The following is a 17,212-nucleotide window of genomic DNA, read 5'->3' on the forward strand; positions in this document are numbered from 1 at the left end:
GCACCAGTGGAAGGGGAAGCCCTGGGTCCTGCTAAGACTGAACCCCCAGTGAATGTGATTGTTGGGGGGAGGGTGGCAATGGGGGGGAGGATGGGAAAGAGAACACCCATAAAGAAGGGAAGAGGGAGGGACTAGGGGGATGTTTGCCCGGAAACCGGGAAAGGGAATAACATTTGAAATGTAAATAAGAAATACTCAAGTTAATTTAAAAAAAAAGATGACTTGCTGTCCAGGTCCCTTGAAATTGGTCTAGTGGTCATCTTGAACTCACTCTTCTCCTGGCCTACCCAAGTGGCCCCATGCAAAGCTCATCTATTTCAGACTCATTTCAGCCCCAGGCCATTAGTCCCAAGCAAGTTTCCAGACAGGGTTCTTCTACTTGTTGGCTTTCTCCCGGTCCTGGGGGCCATAGAAACCTGCCAGGACACCAGTTTGGTAGTTGTCTCAGGTTAGCTCCATATCTGAGCCCTCTTATGCTGGACTGGTAGTCAGCTCAGGCTTGCTTTTTCAGGGAATTTTAGGCTTTTGAACATCATCCAGATGTTCAAAAGTCAGACACTGAGTTTAGACAGCCTCTCTCCTGTCTGGCACTTACTGACAGTTGTGACACAGCAGTTACACCTGCAATGAATGCTTTTAAGGACAGGGACTTATCTTTATTTTTAAGCAAATCATTTGATGTGCATTTTCAAGAAGGGTTTGGGAGCAATTTCATGATTAAGCAGAATTTTGCCTACTTGTTGAAATCCCTATAAACAGATTTTTAAAAAGGTGTCAATATTCTTTTTAATGGTAACACTAAATGTAGATTGTTTCCACATGAAAGGTGTGAGTTGAGACTTGAACCTTTTAAATAGATTAGATTTTGGAGATTTACAAAGACTGAATTATAAGAGAAATTTGGAGTTGTTTGAACTATTTAAAGTATTTGAAATGGTAAAACCTGTGGGACTTTTGTAAGATTTTTGTTTTGTTTTGTTTTGGTTTTTGTCAGATATTTTTCTATTTACTTTTCAAGTGTTATCCCCTTTCATAGTTTCTAGTCCGTAAACCCCCTATCCCATTCTTTCTCTCTCTTCTTCTCTGACGGTATTCTCCCATCCAACCACCCATTTATGACCTTTATTAATATGAGGCCTTAGGAACAAACCAAAAACAGGGAGACTATCTCTTAATAAATGATGTGTTTGTGTTTAAAACTGGCAAGGGTCAACTGTGCTAGCTAATTTTATGACCACTTGACTCAAGGTAGAATCATCTTAGAAGAAGAACTCAAATGGAGAAAGGCATTCGTGAAATCTGGCTATAGGCAAGAGTAGTATAAGACATTTCCTTAATTAGTGATTGATGTGACAAGGTTCAGTCCATTGTGTGTGGGGGGGGGTGATTAACACCTTGGACTTGCAGTCCTGGTTTCTATAAGAAAGCAAGCTAAGCAAGCCATAGGGAACAAGCCAGTAAACAGCTTCTGCTTCAATTCCTGCCTTGGTTTTCCTGCCAGTTTGAGTTCCACTCCTTATTTCCTTCAAAGAACAGACATGGAATAATAATAGTAATAATAGTAATAATAATAATAATAATAATAATAATAATAACAATAATAATATAAAAAAGGAACCCTTTCCTCCATAGCTTGCTTTGCTTACAGTGTTTCATCATAGCCACAGGAAGAAAATGGTTATCAGCTGTCATTACATTGCATAGCAATTAATTACAAAACTAAAAACAACTAATAATTCTATACACTATTCAAATTACTTTTTAAAAATTCATAGTCATGCAGCACAATAAGGATAGAAACAAAAGAAAAAAGGGAGGGGGAAGGAATGAAAGAAGTAAAGATTTGGACAATTGTTTACTTAACCTCCCCTCTTTCTTTTGTTTCTATCCTTTCCAATCCTTCGGCCCTTTTAATTTGCATAAAGTATAAGCTTTTGAGTAAATTCCTCTATTCATAAAGGAGTAGCCCACTGAAGATTTATCTTTTGAACTGATAAAGTTATTTATGGAAGAAATAAGAATATTGAAAGAAAGTTTGATATCTAATTAAATAAATGACTTGATTGTAATGAACTTATTAATAAAGATATAACACGAATAGCTTAAGAAAGCCAGTCAGCTGCTCACCTATTCAGTCCCAAACACTATTTATCATGGTGAACTTCTTTATTGTAAGAATGGTTCAATGCTGAACCAATGAAGCTTCAGTTAGGATTTCGCACTTTTAGTATGAATTACCCTTTATTACCTTATCTTGCCCCCTACACATGCCCACTAAAGAAAAATAGATCAAAACTAAAGAAAAAAAACCTTGACAGAGTTGAAACTAGAAAACAAGAGCTTTATATTGACTCTGGTATATTTCCAACTTTATTGGTTGTTTTTAAGGATATGTGTTTATATGTGCATAAAATATATGTTAAATAGGACCCATCATGGTGGCTCATGAGGGGCAGAAGCAGGTAGATCACTGTGAATTCAAGACCTGCTTGCTGAACACAGTTTACAGTTAATTTTAGGTCCCTATTTCAAAAAAAGAAGCTTGTTCAAGTTCAACTAAAATAACCATACAGGACCAAACATCATTCCAAACTTTATATAGCCATGAAGCAATGTTACTTGTGACATAGTCAAAATCTCCTACTGAGTTTAAACAAAATGTGCAGATTCTTATAACAAAATTTCTGAGCAAAAAATTTTGCTCAGTGTATAAATTTTGTAGGTTTCAAAGGATGTTAAAATTCACAGAAAACAGAAATATCTGAGTCTGAGTTTAAAAAATGAGGCTGTTTCTTTGCATATGCAGCAAGGCACAGCTTTTCTTTCATGGAAAATTGAGTGGACTGCTAGTGGGAAAAATGGCTGGGACCCTTTATAATGGAGGGCTACAGGAATTGATAATGAGGAAGATGTTTCAGTCATAAGTCATATTTCTTTCCTGTGGTTTTTCCTTTTAAAATTGCCTTGTTTACACAAAGCAAGACAGGCAACCTAGGGATACAGGCTGTCTGTACAGACATTTCCTTCTGAGCTGATGATAAGGGTGAGCAAGGGTGTCTTTAATCTCATAACAGCATTAGTTTACCACCAAGGAGTTCTAGCAAAGAGTAACAAGGAGACAGTGTAACTTTATCATAAATTTTAAAATGTAGTATCATTAGTAAAAGTAACTACCACAAATTTTGGTTAGAAATTCTTTAGTTATAAAAGGAAAACCATATAAATAAAATTAAGTAAGTATCCAAAGTAACCACATTTTTAGGAGAAAAACTAAGATTTAAATGAACAGTATAGTTTGAAAGACAGAATAGTTAACCTCCATATTAAAACAGATATGTAGATGCTACTGAAATGTAAATTCCATTTTATTTCTTACAATTTAATATAAATAGATGTGTTCACATATCACTTAACATGTTAACCTATTTGCATTGATACACACTTGATACAATGAAACAGTTTGGAAAAAACAAAGTGATAAAATACATTGTAGTTATAGATAAAATCTTAATTAAGGTCATGAACTTTAGTTTTAGATGCTGTCAATCAATGATTATAATCTATCTATAAGTTATAAAGAATCTGTATTATCACTTTTAACTTATTTATGCACAGTAGTATTCTTTCATTGCTAATTAATTATTTTAGTCTCAGAAAAATATATTAAACAAATAACATGATAAGAGCTTTGACTTAAACTAAGTCTGGTCTTATTAGTAAAGTCTGGTCTTATTAGTAACTGGTCTGTATTAGTAAAGATTTAAGAATGTATTCAAGAAGAAAAATTCACAGATAAATTTATTTCTATAATCTCAATATTTTAGTTTGTGTTTTACCTTAAGAGAAACAAGAAAAACAAGGACAGAAAATGTAAAAGATGGCAATAAAAAAGTTTATTGCTCCGAAAAAAAAGAACCAAAAAAAAAAGTTTATTGCTAGCATCAGATACTTAATCTAAATTATATCCAAAACTGAAAACTGAGGCAGATCAATTGTGTCTGAAAAGGTGAAAATACTGTCAAGGAAGAGGGTAAACAAGAACATGGAGGAAGGGAATAGACTGTGCCTGAAGCAGCTGGTTTGAGGAAGAACTGAATAAGAATGAACAATTTAGGTATGACAAGGACCTTCGGGAAATGTTTGTTGCCTTTATTTTCTATAGATAAGAAGGACTCTTTAGAGAACTTAGTAGTAAGTGTGATGCTAACTGACTTGATATTGGATGGGGCTTTTATCAGAGCTATACAAACAAATTGATTAGTCCTCATCTCTTATAGAGGAAGCTTCTCTTTTTTTTACATAACAAAAAAAGTGAAACTGTAAAAATTCAGAACTGTAGAACCCAGTGCCAACTAATACATAAGTCAACTGCACTTGAGTCACAGATATCATGTAGGAGGGAGAGTGGGTAGAAAGGCCAGAATAGCCAGAAGAACAAGGTGTTTGTTATTATTGTGTATTGTAGAAATATCAGAAGATATACTCTTAAATTATCATCAGAATGACAGTCTAAACATGAGCTAAGTAAGGCTGACACTAGTAGTCATGTTAATGTTCACAGGAGAAATCCCAGGAGGACCCAATCAAATACAAAATCGAACAAATAAAACACTATGGGTAGGTAAAAATTATATCTACCACATCCTGACACATCATCCTCAAGTTTCTTACTTTGACCTACTTACCTATTTACCTGATATTCTGTAATTTTGGGAGCTTCATCCCTGATATACAGAGTGGTCTTTTTATGCTGAATCATTTAAAGCTATTTCCAGTATTGTACTTTTACATGAATTAGGAGAAATAGTCTTCCCCAGGGAAAAATAAATCAATCAATTGATTATACTTTAATATAATAGCAAATGATAAGATGTGAAGTCATAGTCATACAGGTATTATAATTACAGACTAAGCAAGATGGATTTAGGTATATTTTTCTTTCTTTCATACCTTCTTTTTTAACCTTTTTATTGATTTTTTATTTATTTACATTTCAAATGTTCTTTCCTCCTTCCTGATTTCCCCTCTGCAAAACTCCTATCTCATCCTCTGTCCTCCCTGCTCCCTTACCCAACCACTCTCTTCCACCTCACTGCCACAGCATCCTATTTCTGCTAGAGCATCAAGCCTTCACTGCACCAAAGAGCTTCCTTCCAATTGATGCCAGATAAGGAAATCCTCTACTATATACGCATCTGGAGCCATTGGTCCCTTCATTCGTACAATTTGGTTGGGGTTTATTCCCTGGGAGCAATGGGTTTGGTATCTGTAGACAGGATTGATCCCCAGGTTGGGCAGTGTCTGGATGGTCTTTCCTTCAGTATATGCTCCCTGTATTTCCTGTATGCTTTCCTTCAGTATATTTGTCCCTGTATTTCCTTTAGACAGAAGCAATTCTGGGTTAATATTTCTGAAATGAGTGGGTGGCCCCATCTCTCAACCAGGGGCCATGCCCAACCTCTAGATATGGTCTTTTCGGGTTCTCTCTTCCCTTTGTTGGGTATTTCAGCTAATGTCATCAATAAATGAAAAAAAATAGGTGACAAATTTGAAAAGGGGATTGGCATGTAAGATATATGAATTTGGAATAAGAAAATGGAAAAAAGATTTAATTATATAATAATATCCAAATAAAAGAAATTAGAAAAAAAATCCCAGTAGACAAATCTAGTTATAGAGAATCAGCTAGTTTAGTACAAGAACAAAAGTGGAAATGCAGTAATGCAGTTGCAGTAGAAATGGAAAATGGTTTTAATATACTTTAGAAAGCAAAAACTGAGATCAGTCTGTCTTTGAGCAAAGAATGTTAGTGCAGATACTTTCAAGAAAATAGAATGCCTCTGGGAGAGGTACCACTGAGATGTAATAAACATTCCAAGTTGGCTTAGAGGGGAAGGTGAGTTCACATTTGGATACTTTGACATTCCAGTGTCACCAAAAGATGAAAACTGTGTGGCCTGTGAGATAATGATGTGTGAAATTCATGTGAAAACACAAAACTGAAGATAATTTCTGATGACTCAGCAGAACAAGACCATGTCTCATACCAGGAGCTTAAGTTACTTTAAGTGCAGAATATGAGTTAATAGATCAAAGTTAGAAACTCGAGCATGTTGTGACAGGATGTGGTAGAGACTCAGTGTAATGTTTTCCCATGATTATCGTATCAGATAGAATATACAAATATAGAGAGCAGTACATGAGACATTTCTGACCTTACCATGAACTAAGCCTATACCTATTTTACATGTTCTATGATTTTTCAGTATCACTAACTTATTCAGTACATTTTGGACACTACACATATATACATCTCATATGAGTATGTGTAGACATCTCATATATATGTGTGTATGTATGTATATGTACATGGGTATATGAGTTTAATGGAGCATGTTCCTAATAAAAACATGAAGAAAATTAAAATTTTATGTGAATATAGAAAGAAAAATGTAATTTCATTTTAGAATCCGTGTTGGGCACCATCGGGAGGAAAAGGCATTAGTCCTGCCAAGGCTAGACACCCACAGTGTAGGGGAATGTCAGGGTGGGGAGGGGGGTGGTTGGGGAGGGGGATCACCCTCATAGAAGAAGGAGGGAGGGGGATGGGATAGGGAGCTTATAGACAGGAAACTGGGAATGGGAACAACATTTGAAGTGTAAATTAAAAACTATCCAGTAAAAAATAAATTAGCAATATATCCAAATTCACCCGCATTATGCACACACAAACACTATTTATACAATGGAATAAGTCCTTCTGTGAAAACTTGTTCGTAAGTTCTGAAAGATTCAGTAGAGTCAGTGTGGTCTGGGTCCTCCAGGGTTGCTTTCATCAGTCTCATGTCTCCTACGTGTCTCCTTTGGATGAAACCACAATAATCTAAGTTCCTCTTAAAGCTTCATTTATGTTTCCTTCATGTATCTCTGTGCTTACATTTAACTATAGTTTTTCACTTTCACTTGGTCTTCATATGGTCTCAGAATGCGTGATTATTCAACTTTGTTGAGTGCTACCACTTCTTGCTTTTAATTCTCTTATAGAATGTTCATTCTCACACATTCTATTCTATCCTCTTTCTCCTGGAAAGTTCTCCCTTGTCAACTAGGAAATTTCACATAGTCCCTTAAATGCTTTAAGTTTCTTTACTGTTTGTGTTTTAGTAAGTTCTCTATTACTCAGATAGAACCTTGACATAATCAAACTGTAAAGGGTAAAGATCAGAGCTTTCAGTCCAGGACAAGCTGACTCCAGTGCTTAAGCCAAGGTGATGTCTCATGGTAACAGTCAAAAAGGGAGAAAGGAAGGAGATAAGGTTTCACAGTACCTCAATTGCATGCATCTTAGAAATAATGGATCCATTTCCTGCCGATGGTACTATTCCAGACACTGTTCCTTTAACACAGTTATTTTTATGGTTCAAAATAGAAAAATCCATCCTGTCTGTAAGAGATTCATGTCCATTTGAGTATCAACAATAACCACACACACAAATTATACAATTTCACATCAATAGTGAGACAGACATTGAATGTACGTGCTGAATCCAAAAAGAAGCAATGGAGAAATAATCATGGATTAATTGAAATCTCAGTTAGACAGACATTAAATCCCGTGCTGCTATATAAAGCATGTAAACTGTGGTAGAAAGTAGACTTTGAAATCCCATTCTGCATGTTTTTGTTTGTTGCTAGTTTTAATGTCCTGTTTTATTTTATGCTGTGCATTGAAATGTATATATTATGTACAGTATAAAAGAATAATATGATAGTTGGTTATCATTTTGAACAAACTACCAAGGAAACCAAAGAGAAAAATGAAACTTTAATTAATTGTGTCATAGGAAGAAATTTATTCACGAATTTGTCACATATAAGTCTTATTTCTCTAATGATTGATGTAACTAAAAGGACAGCTCAACTCTTGGTTTTGCTTTTGTTCTTTGAGATGGAATCTCACAAAGTTCAGGCTGGCTTTAAAGCTACTTTGTAGCTGAAGGTGACTTTGAGCATCTGATCCTCCCACCTCCACATCCACAGTTCTGACACTGCAGATATTCATCACTTTACCTCTATGTTTTTTCTGTTGACAGCACATAGGACATCCTTGGGCTGGATTTACATGTTACCTGTAGATTTTCTCAGTGGGTGTTACATGTTGCTGGAATCTTCCTGGGGTCAATATTGAAGTTGGACCTCACTCTTACATGTGTCTTACCTTACCAGGGACTGTTTATAGTAGCATAATTCTGCCACATGCCAGGCTTCCCTTTGAACTGTTGCTGGGGGTCTTTAAATGGCACCTTATTTCCAAATCTTTGTATTAAACAGAAGTCAAAGACTTCGGTCTTACCATAACTTGTACATTTCACATGCCTGTAAGATATCATTGTACCAATTATCCTCCTGGTTTTATTAGTTGTCTTTCTGTAAAAATAATCTATTTGAGATGCTGGACCATTAAGAGAAAAGTTTTGTTTCCCCTAACATTTTCAGAAAGGTTGGTCCTTGGTCGGTTGCATCTATTGCTTTCCTCAAGTCATTACTTCATGGTAGAAGAAGCATGTTTAACACAAACTCTGTGTTCATGAACAAAGAACAATGACAGGGGAAAAAAAAGTCCAAGGAATTCACAACCCAGTTTAAGGGCTTGAACCCTAATGAGCAGTATGATATTTTAATGGTTGCATTTTCCAATTATAGTATTATAGGGATTAAGCCTGTGAAATTCCTGTTTAATAAAACTTGGCCCTTTTGAAGGATAGGTAAGCATGTATCCCTTTAAAGGATAATATCCAAATGTAAATGCCAAAGAAGAGAAGACGTCTAAGTGGTATAATGAAGAGCACCACTTCTTTTTTTTTTTTCTTTCTTTCTACTCAGCAGACAGCCTGGATCACTGGTCAGGTTTTATAAAGTTTAAGTGACTTTCCCTTCAGACCCATACCTTACCTTGGAGCACACAGGATCATACTTCCTATCGAAGTCAACAAAATAGAACATTTAAATAGAGTAAAACTATGTCACAAAACATAGAAAGGCTTGACTTTCACAGATGATAGAAACTGAAATAAGTTATCGCTGAGAGCAATTGTGAGAACAACAAAACAGGTCAACATTAGTCAGACACAGCATCCAGAAAATTACAGCCTTTATCGTCAAAGCTTACTGTGGTTGAAAATGAAGTTTTAAAATGTACTTGCTAGATTTGGAAACTGCAGTACTTTTATTACTTTTGTTATATAATACTTTGAAGAATTTGTTCTCAAGTCCATTTTTCCTGTGTTTCCAATGATCTGTAGTTTGGTCCTAAAGGGTCTATTAAAAGTGAGGGAACCTTAAAGAGATAGGGCACCACAAGAAATATTTAGGTCATATAGTAGGTGGCAAGCTGGAGTGTTCCTTTTCTGAGTTGTGCTTTCCTTGAGTGAGCATTTTTAAATGCCCAAGAAAAAGCTTAAATGCATTTCATTCTGGCTTTTTCTACAGACACGCATTAACTTGATATTGTACACAGTGATGCTATTGCCATATCTACAGAGTTACACAGCTGAAAAGTTCCTCAACACAATGAGGAACTATGTTCTCAGTCTCATAGAACTGTGAATTAAATGCATCTCTTCTCCTAAAATGTATCCTGCAAGAGCTGTATACCCCGTTATAGTGGTGAAAAGTTGACAGGAATACCCAGCTACAAGAAATTTTATTTCTATCTTGAACTTTTTCTTCAGTTTTAATGATCAAATTACCATTTTGGATTGGTTATAGGCTATAACACCCCAGGAATATTGAGGAAAAAATGAAAAATTGATACAATAAGTACAAAATAAAGTGGGCATGTCAATGAAATCAGAGGATAATTTCCCACTTGAAATTCTAAAGAAACCCCATCTTAGTAGAAACCTTGAATATTATCTCATGAGCAGCTCTAAAGCAGAGAACCCTTTGAAATTGTATTCATATTTTTGACTCACAGGGAACATGTAATAAAGAGAAATTTTAGGATAAGTTACTATGAAATAATAAATAATGTAAGAAGATCCATTGAGTTTTAACTTCTGTGACAAAATGATTTAAAATGTCTTTTATTTTATGTAAGCTACAAATATGTGTACAAATAGCACAATATCTACACTTCATTTTACATGTATCCATGCATTTCATTTCTTGTATTAAGTCTTTGAAATTTTAACAAGTACATTAAAAGTCGCACCCCTCCACACATCTAACTTTTCCAGTAGAAAGAATTATGGCTATGTGCAGACATACAATACAGTTCAACTCAGAGTATTTCCCATTAAGACAATGCTTCACTGGACACAGGTTGTGTAGTCATATCATGAAAAGTATTTTCTATTTACATTAGCTCAACACACAGGGAACAGGACAGCACAGTGCTCTCCATATGGCATATGACTTATTTTGCTATTGTATCTTAAATAAGTTTAGTTCAATAGTAATTAAGTCATGTTGCCATTTTACAAAATGTCCCTTACATATAGAATTTTTGTACCTTAAGTCTTAACTGTTATAAAACATAGCCAAAGAAAGTGAATCAAAGATAATCTACTCAAAAGAGTAATTCAAAGGAACCATATTCCTTTGAAAATATTTGGAAAGAAATACCTCTGCATAAATAATTGCACATAAAACTTGAAATATAAAATTTGACATTCATAATGCATGCGGTTACATATATTGATGGAAATCTAATACTGGCAATATTTATGCCACATGGCTTCTTTTAGACATTTGGTAGGCACATTCTGAATTCAAACAAATGGTTTGGGTTTTTCACACAAAATTTATTTTTCAATTCACTTATAGGCTAGTAAGACAATTTATTAAAATATTATACACAATAAGTTGCCTTAAGTGAATATAGGAGATATTTCTATTTCAATAAAAGCAACTTACATAATACTATACTTCAGAACAGATATTAATAAAAATATTGTAGGGAGAGTGTTAAGAAAGCTATTTACAATAGGCTTAAACACAAAACATAAGCAATGAAAAAAGAAAGATATTCTGAATTAAAATAAATGACATCAGAACATAAATGTCTACTTTTTAGGACAGAGACATGAAGGAAATATTTTATTAGTGATCTGAAATACTCATATGAATTTTAAAAATCATTTTTACATACTTATATATGTTTAATATACAATTTTCTGGTTTTGATAAAAATCATTAAAATATCTACATTTAAATATTATATATTCAGTATTCTTATTCATATTTTTGTGTGGTAACAGATTACTTTGGTCCCAGAGCTTTATATCTTTAAAAGAAAAAGAAAAAAAAACTATAACAAAACAACAATTGGGCCTCACCTGTTTCCATATTTATAGTTATAATTTTCTCTAATTTATTCATGATTGTGTGGAGATACTGTTAGATTATATATTTATTTCCTAAAATGATAGCAAAATCGTACTCTGGTACATGTAAATTGTGTGCTTCCTTATATAAACATGGCCACAGTCAAATGGCCAGCCCCATACTAAACCCTTGGCAATATGTCAATATTTTAATGTCTGTAACTATTCCTCCTGATATTTCTCTGGATTCCTAATATGAAGTGTTTAAGTGTCTTTGTAACTTGTGTATATACTTTATTAGTGTTCTATTCATTTTTTTTCAAAAATTGCTTTTTATTTGTTCCTTTTGTTTTCATCTTTGTGTATAAAGTCTTTATTTTTTTCATTTGTGCTTTTGTAATGTTTGGCTGTACTTTTACAGAACTCAGTCATTATTATTGAGATCAATTAGAAAATTAATAGTATATAGTAGAATACAGTGATTTGGGTCTTAAGATAGGTTCACTAGCATATACTAAATGCAATACAATTGCATCATTTCATATCTTTAGTAAGTTAAATTTTAGTTTAACAATTATTAAAGGTGAATTATTTCATGTACTTTTATTTATGAATCTGTCAGAATAAATGTCTATAAATTAGCGACAGAATGAATATTTGAATATTGCCTTTTCCAATATCTTATAGGATGCATTAAATATTCTCATTTTAGGACTGGATGTCCTATTATACATGAGTTGTATTCTGGGTAATTGTGTAGTAATAACCTTTGCTAAATTGTATGGAGCTGCTACTATGCTTAAAAGAAAACATAGATGCTCCATACTCTGATATTATCATCACTCAAGATAATGAGCCATACAATCCAGTCCATTACCAATGTAAAAGCCATAAATGTCAAAGTAAAGAAGTGTGCAATATTCTGGCCCCAAAGAACAAAGGACAAGAGTAATGACAGTACCTCTTTGTATTTGCCTTCTATCATACCATGCCTAACAAACGATGCCATAATTGTAGACAGTATTATTTTCACAGGTTATCAGAGAAAATAGTGGGGGAGGAGAGTGGGTGTTTTGATTACTGCTGTGAAAAATAATTTAAGCACATTAAATTAAAGTAGCTAGCAAGAGGAAGATAGCAATTTTATAATGCATTTGATTCTTACCTTTTCCAGGCTTCTAAATGGAAGGTTTCGGTGTTTATCTAATTCATTATATCAATGGCTTCAGCAGAATGCATGAAAATGATGTCTATTTTACCAACTGCAATCATCAGGAAGGACTGTAAATAAGTAGTTTCTGATCAGTCATTTCAAATAGTGTAGTGGAAAACAAAATTACAAAGAGATCAATGTATAATTCATGGACAAATGTATTTATTTACAAATTTATCTAGTGAGCATATAGTTCTAATTTAGCATTACAGTTCTTACATGTCTGTGTCTCTGTGACTTACATAAGTTTTTTAAACTCCAAAGATGTGTTAACCAATACTACAAATAAAGAGATGTGGCTTAAACCACAATTTTTCATTGTCTAACAGGAGAACTATGTTTTAAGACTTTTTTCACAAAAAGTAATAAAGATGCTTAGTCTACGTAAATCATTAAAAGATTTGAAGATAGTCAAAGAGTTCTGATTTAACTAAAGTTTTTTTTTTTCTTTTTTGGGGGTGGTACTGGTGAGTGTTTAAATTGAACTTATCCAATTTACCCAGAGATAAACTTCCTTTTTATGTAGAGATGGTCTGAGGATCCTATGTAGATGAGATATACTGATATTTCAACAAACACCTTGACTAAAGTTCCCACTTTTATAGTGGCTTACTGGCATTGTATAATTTTATTTTACTATGATACTTTCTTCTCTCTTTAGGTTCCTCCTCTCTCCTTGTACAGCACCTGTAGACAATGAGAACAATGTGCCATCCTCCTGAATCACGTGGTGTAGCTGAAATCTGTTTTTACATTTTAACATTCTGGTCAACAAGTTTACTTACTTTTGTTTTTTTTTTTTTTGTACCAATCATAAATGGCACCTTACTGGGTTTCCTTGTCCACAGTTGGCTTGAGGGTTTGTCTCTAGTTTTACTTGCATTTTACTTATTAGTATTTAGTAGATATTCCTGGAAGACCTGCTCCTGCTCTTTTCTGAAGAGAAATGGAGGAATAGATCTGGGAGAGATTGTTGGGAGGAGCAGTAGGAAGTGGAGGGAGGGGAGGTACCATAGGTGTGTATGTATGTGAGCAGCAAAGAGACTACTATTGGTATCTTATATTCTCTAGTCCTGTAGGAGTAGAGGTAACATAGGTACTGGGAACTAACCAATAATAATAAGTTTTGCTTCTGTGAAAACTGTTTGATTTCTGGAGATAGCTGAGGCACCAACAGGAAGTCTAATATAAAAGTTATGCATTATAGGATGTGAACTAATTCACGCCTATTCCAAAGAGCTGTAACCTTGTGGTTTCTACCTTTATAGTCTCAGGGAAACTAGGACTAGGGTTTCTCTTTTGACAGTGTCCAATCTCAGGTGCAGTCCTGGTACTACTATTTCATGTGGACTCTTGTTTGTTAAAATTTATTCATGATCATGGTGAACCTCTAAGTGACCCCCAGTTGTATAACAACCATAATTTATACAAGAGCTTAATTTAAGATTGAAAATTGTAAGGGTTCCCATTAGAAAAAGAACTAACACACATTTCTTAAAATCATTGCATTTGTAGTTCAGCACCTTTGAAATTTTGATCATCTCATGTCCCTCATGTGCTTGCATTAGCATCTGAAATTATCCCTTATTTCAAACTTGATGAATAGTCTGGTAGGTCATCTCACAAGTGTCTGCTTATCTTGCCCTCAGGTCTGTTTCCTCTTAGATTGTTAGATGGGTTAATTTCACCTGGTGACTAAGTCAATCTTCTTTAGAGGGTTTTTTTGTTTGTTTGTTTGTTTGTTAATTGTACATTTTATTCATTTACATTTCAAACGTTATCCCCTTTCCCAGTTTCCCCTCCAGAGACCCCTTATTCCACACCTGCTACCCCTGCTTCTATGAGGGTGCTCCTCCACCTATCCACACCCTCCTCCACACCCTGGTATTCTCCTACACTGGGATATTGAGCTTTATAGGACCTCTCCTCCCACTGTTGAAAGGCAAGGTTGTCCTCTGCTACATATGCAGCTGGAGCAATAGATTGCTTCATGTGTGCTCTTTAGTTGGTTGTTTAGTCCCAACTCTGGGGGCTCTGGTTGGTTGACAGTATTGTTCCTCTTATGTGGTTGCAAACCCCTTCAGCTCCTTCAGTCCTTTCCCTAACTCCTCCATTGTGGTCCCCATGTTCAGTCCAATGGTTGGCTGTGAGCATCTGCTTTTCTATTTGTCAGGATCTGGCAGAGCATAACAGGAGACAGCTATAACAGGCTCCTGTCAGCAAGAACTTCTTGGCAATAGTGTCTGGGTTTGGTATCTGTGTATGGGATGGATATCCAGGTGGGGCAGTCTCTGGATGACCTTTCCTTCTGTCTCTGCCCTCCATATTTCCTTTATACAGGAATAACTCTGAGTTAAAAATTTGGAGATGAGTGAGTGGACCCATACCCCAACCAGGGGCCTTGCCTAAACTCTGGATATGGTCTCTAGAGGTTCTCCCTCCCCTTGGTTGGCTATTTCAGCTAATTTCAACTTTGTTGAGTTTTGGGAGGCTCTTGCTTTCCTGGCATCCAGGACTGGGACTTGCTGGAGTCTACCCCCAGCTCCCCATGCCCCATTGCTACACACCTCTGTTCAAATTCCTAACCCTATGTATATCATCTCCCATTTCCTCCCATACCTTATCCTCACCTCCTTCCTCTCCCCTTCCTCTTTTCCTTCCAAGTTTCTCCAATCCTCTACCTCCCTTCAGCATTTTGTCCCCCTTTCTTTTTTAATCGCATACTTTATGTATTTAATTTCAAATGTTATCCCCTTTCTTGGGTCCCTGCTCTCCCATCCTTCCTCCCCTAGCTTCTATGAGGATGCTTCCCCTCTCACCTACCTACTCCCTCCATGACACTCTGGCATTCCCCTACACTGGAGAATCAAACCTTCCGAAGACCAAGGGCCTCTCCTTCTATTGATGCCAGAAAATGCTATCCTCTGCTACATATGTGGCTGGAGCCATGGGTCCTTCCATGTGCTCTCTTTGGTTAATGGTTTAGTCCCTGGGACCTCTGGGAGGTCTGGTTGGTTGATATTGTTGTTCTTCCTTGTTGCACCATCTAAGAAGGACAGAAGAATCCACACTTTGATTTTCCTTCTTCTTGAGCTTCAGTTGTTCAAAATCAAAATTGTATCTTGGATATTCTAAGCTTTTGGGCTAATATCCACTCATCAGTGAGTGCATACCATGTGTGTTTTTCTGTGACTGGGTTACCTCACTCAGGATGATATTTTCTAGTTCCATCCATTTGCCTAAGAATTTCATGAAGTCATTGTTTTTAATAGCTGAGTAGTACTTCATTGTAGAAATGTACCACATTTTCTGCCCGTTCATCTTCTTTGACAAAGGAGCTAAAACCATCCAGTGGAAAAAAGACAGCATTTTCAACAAATGGTGCGGGTTCAACTGGAAGTCAGCATGTAGAAGAATGCAAATCAACCCATTCTTATCTCCTTGTACAAATCTCAAGTCCAAGTGGATCAAGGACCTCCATATAAAACCAGATACACTAAAACCAATAGAAGAAAAAGTGGGGAAGAAAGAGCGTTGAACGAATGGGCATACGGAAAAAATTTTCTCAACAGAACACCAATGACTTATGTTCTAAAATCAAGAATAAACAAATGGGACCTCATAAAATTGTAAAGCTTCTGGAAGGGAAAGGACATTATCAATAGTACAAATGGTAACCAACGGATTAAATAAAGATCTTTACCAATCCTACATGAGGTAGAGGGCTAATATCCAATATATACAAAGAACTCAAGGTTAGACTCCAGAGAACCAAATAACCCTATTAAAAATATGGTACAGAGATAAACAGAAAATTCTCAGCTGAGGAATATTGAATGGCCTAGAAACACCTAAAGAAATGTTCAACATCTTTTGTCATCAGCGAAGTGCAAATCAAAACAATCCTGAGATTCTGCTTCACACCAGTCAGTATGGCTACGATCAAAAACTCAGGTGACAGCAGATGCTGGGGAGAGGATATAGAGAAAGAGAAACACTCCTCCATTTGGTGAGATTGAAAGCTGGTACAACAACTGTTGAAATCAGTTTGGTGGTTCCTCAGAAAGTTGGACATAGTGTTACCTGAAGACCCAGCTATACTACTCCTGGGCATGTACCGAAAAGATGCTCCAACATGTAACAATGACACGTGCTCCAGTATCTTCATAGTAGCCTTATTTATAATATCCAAAACCTGGAAAGCACCCAGATATCCTTCAACAGAGTGTTATTTTAGCGTGAAGGTATAAATACATATTGAGATGAACAGTATTCTAGGAATTAATCTTTAAACTGAATCTGCTTTGAACTTGGGTCACATAATTTGCTGACATCTTGTAAAATGGAAATGGAAGAAGGAGGCTGGCTTTCTTAAACTGTTTTCTCTTTTTCTCCCTGGTATGTCCATTCCTTCCCTGGTTGAGATCCTGCTTCTTCAGGATTCTGGCATACACTTATTACCTCAGGAAACATCAGCCTCAAAGACTGAACAGATACAAGTATGGGCATTCCATTGGCAGATAGCCATTGTACAAACTAATGATGTCAATTAAGACACCAAACCTAGACACTATTATGGATGCCTAGAAGTGCTTGCTGACAGCAACCTGATGTAGCTGTCTCCTGAGAGGCTCTGCTAGAGTCTGACATATACAGAAGTGGATGCTCACAG

The 17,212-nt window shown here is 35.6% G+C and overlaps 1 non-coding gene across 1 annotated transcript; it reads right to left on the reverse strand.

Moving 5' to 3' along the window:
* Nucleotides 1-513: 513 nt before the first annotated feature.
* On the reverse strand, nucleotides 514-647 carry LOC120095759 (small nucleolar RNA SNORA17). The gene has a single exon (XR_015633810.1). It is a non-coding gene; the product is annotated as a small nucleolar RNA SNORA17 (small nucleolar RNA).
* Between the last annotated feature and the right edge of the window lie 16,565 nt (nucleotides 648-17,212).

The sequence above is a fragment of the Rattus norvegicus genome, chromosome 11, assembly GCF_021556685.1.
Source record: "Rattus norvegicus strain SHRSP/BbbUtx chromosome 11, alternate assembly SHRSP_T2T, whole genome shotgun sequence".
NCBI lineage: Eukaryota > Metazoa > Chordata > Mammalia > Rodentia > Muridae > Rattus > Rattus norvegicus.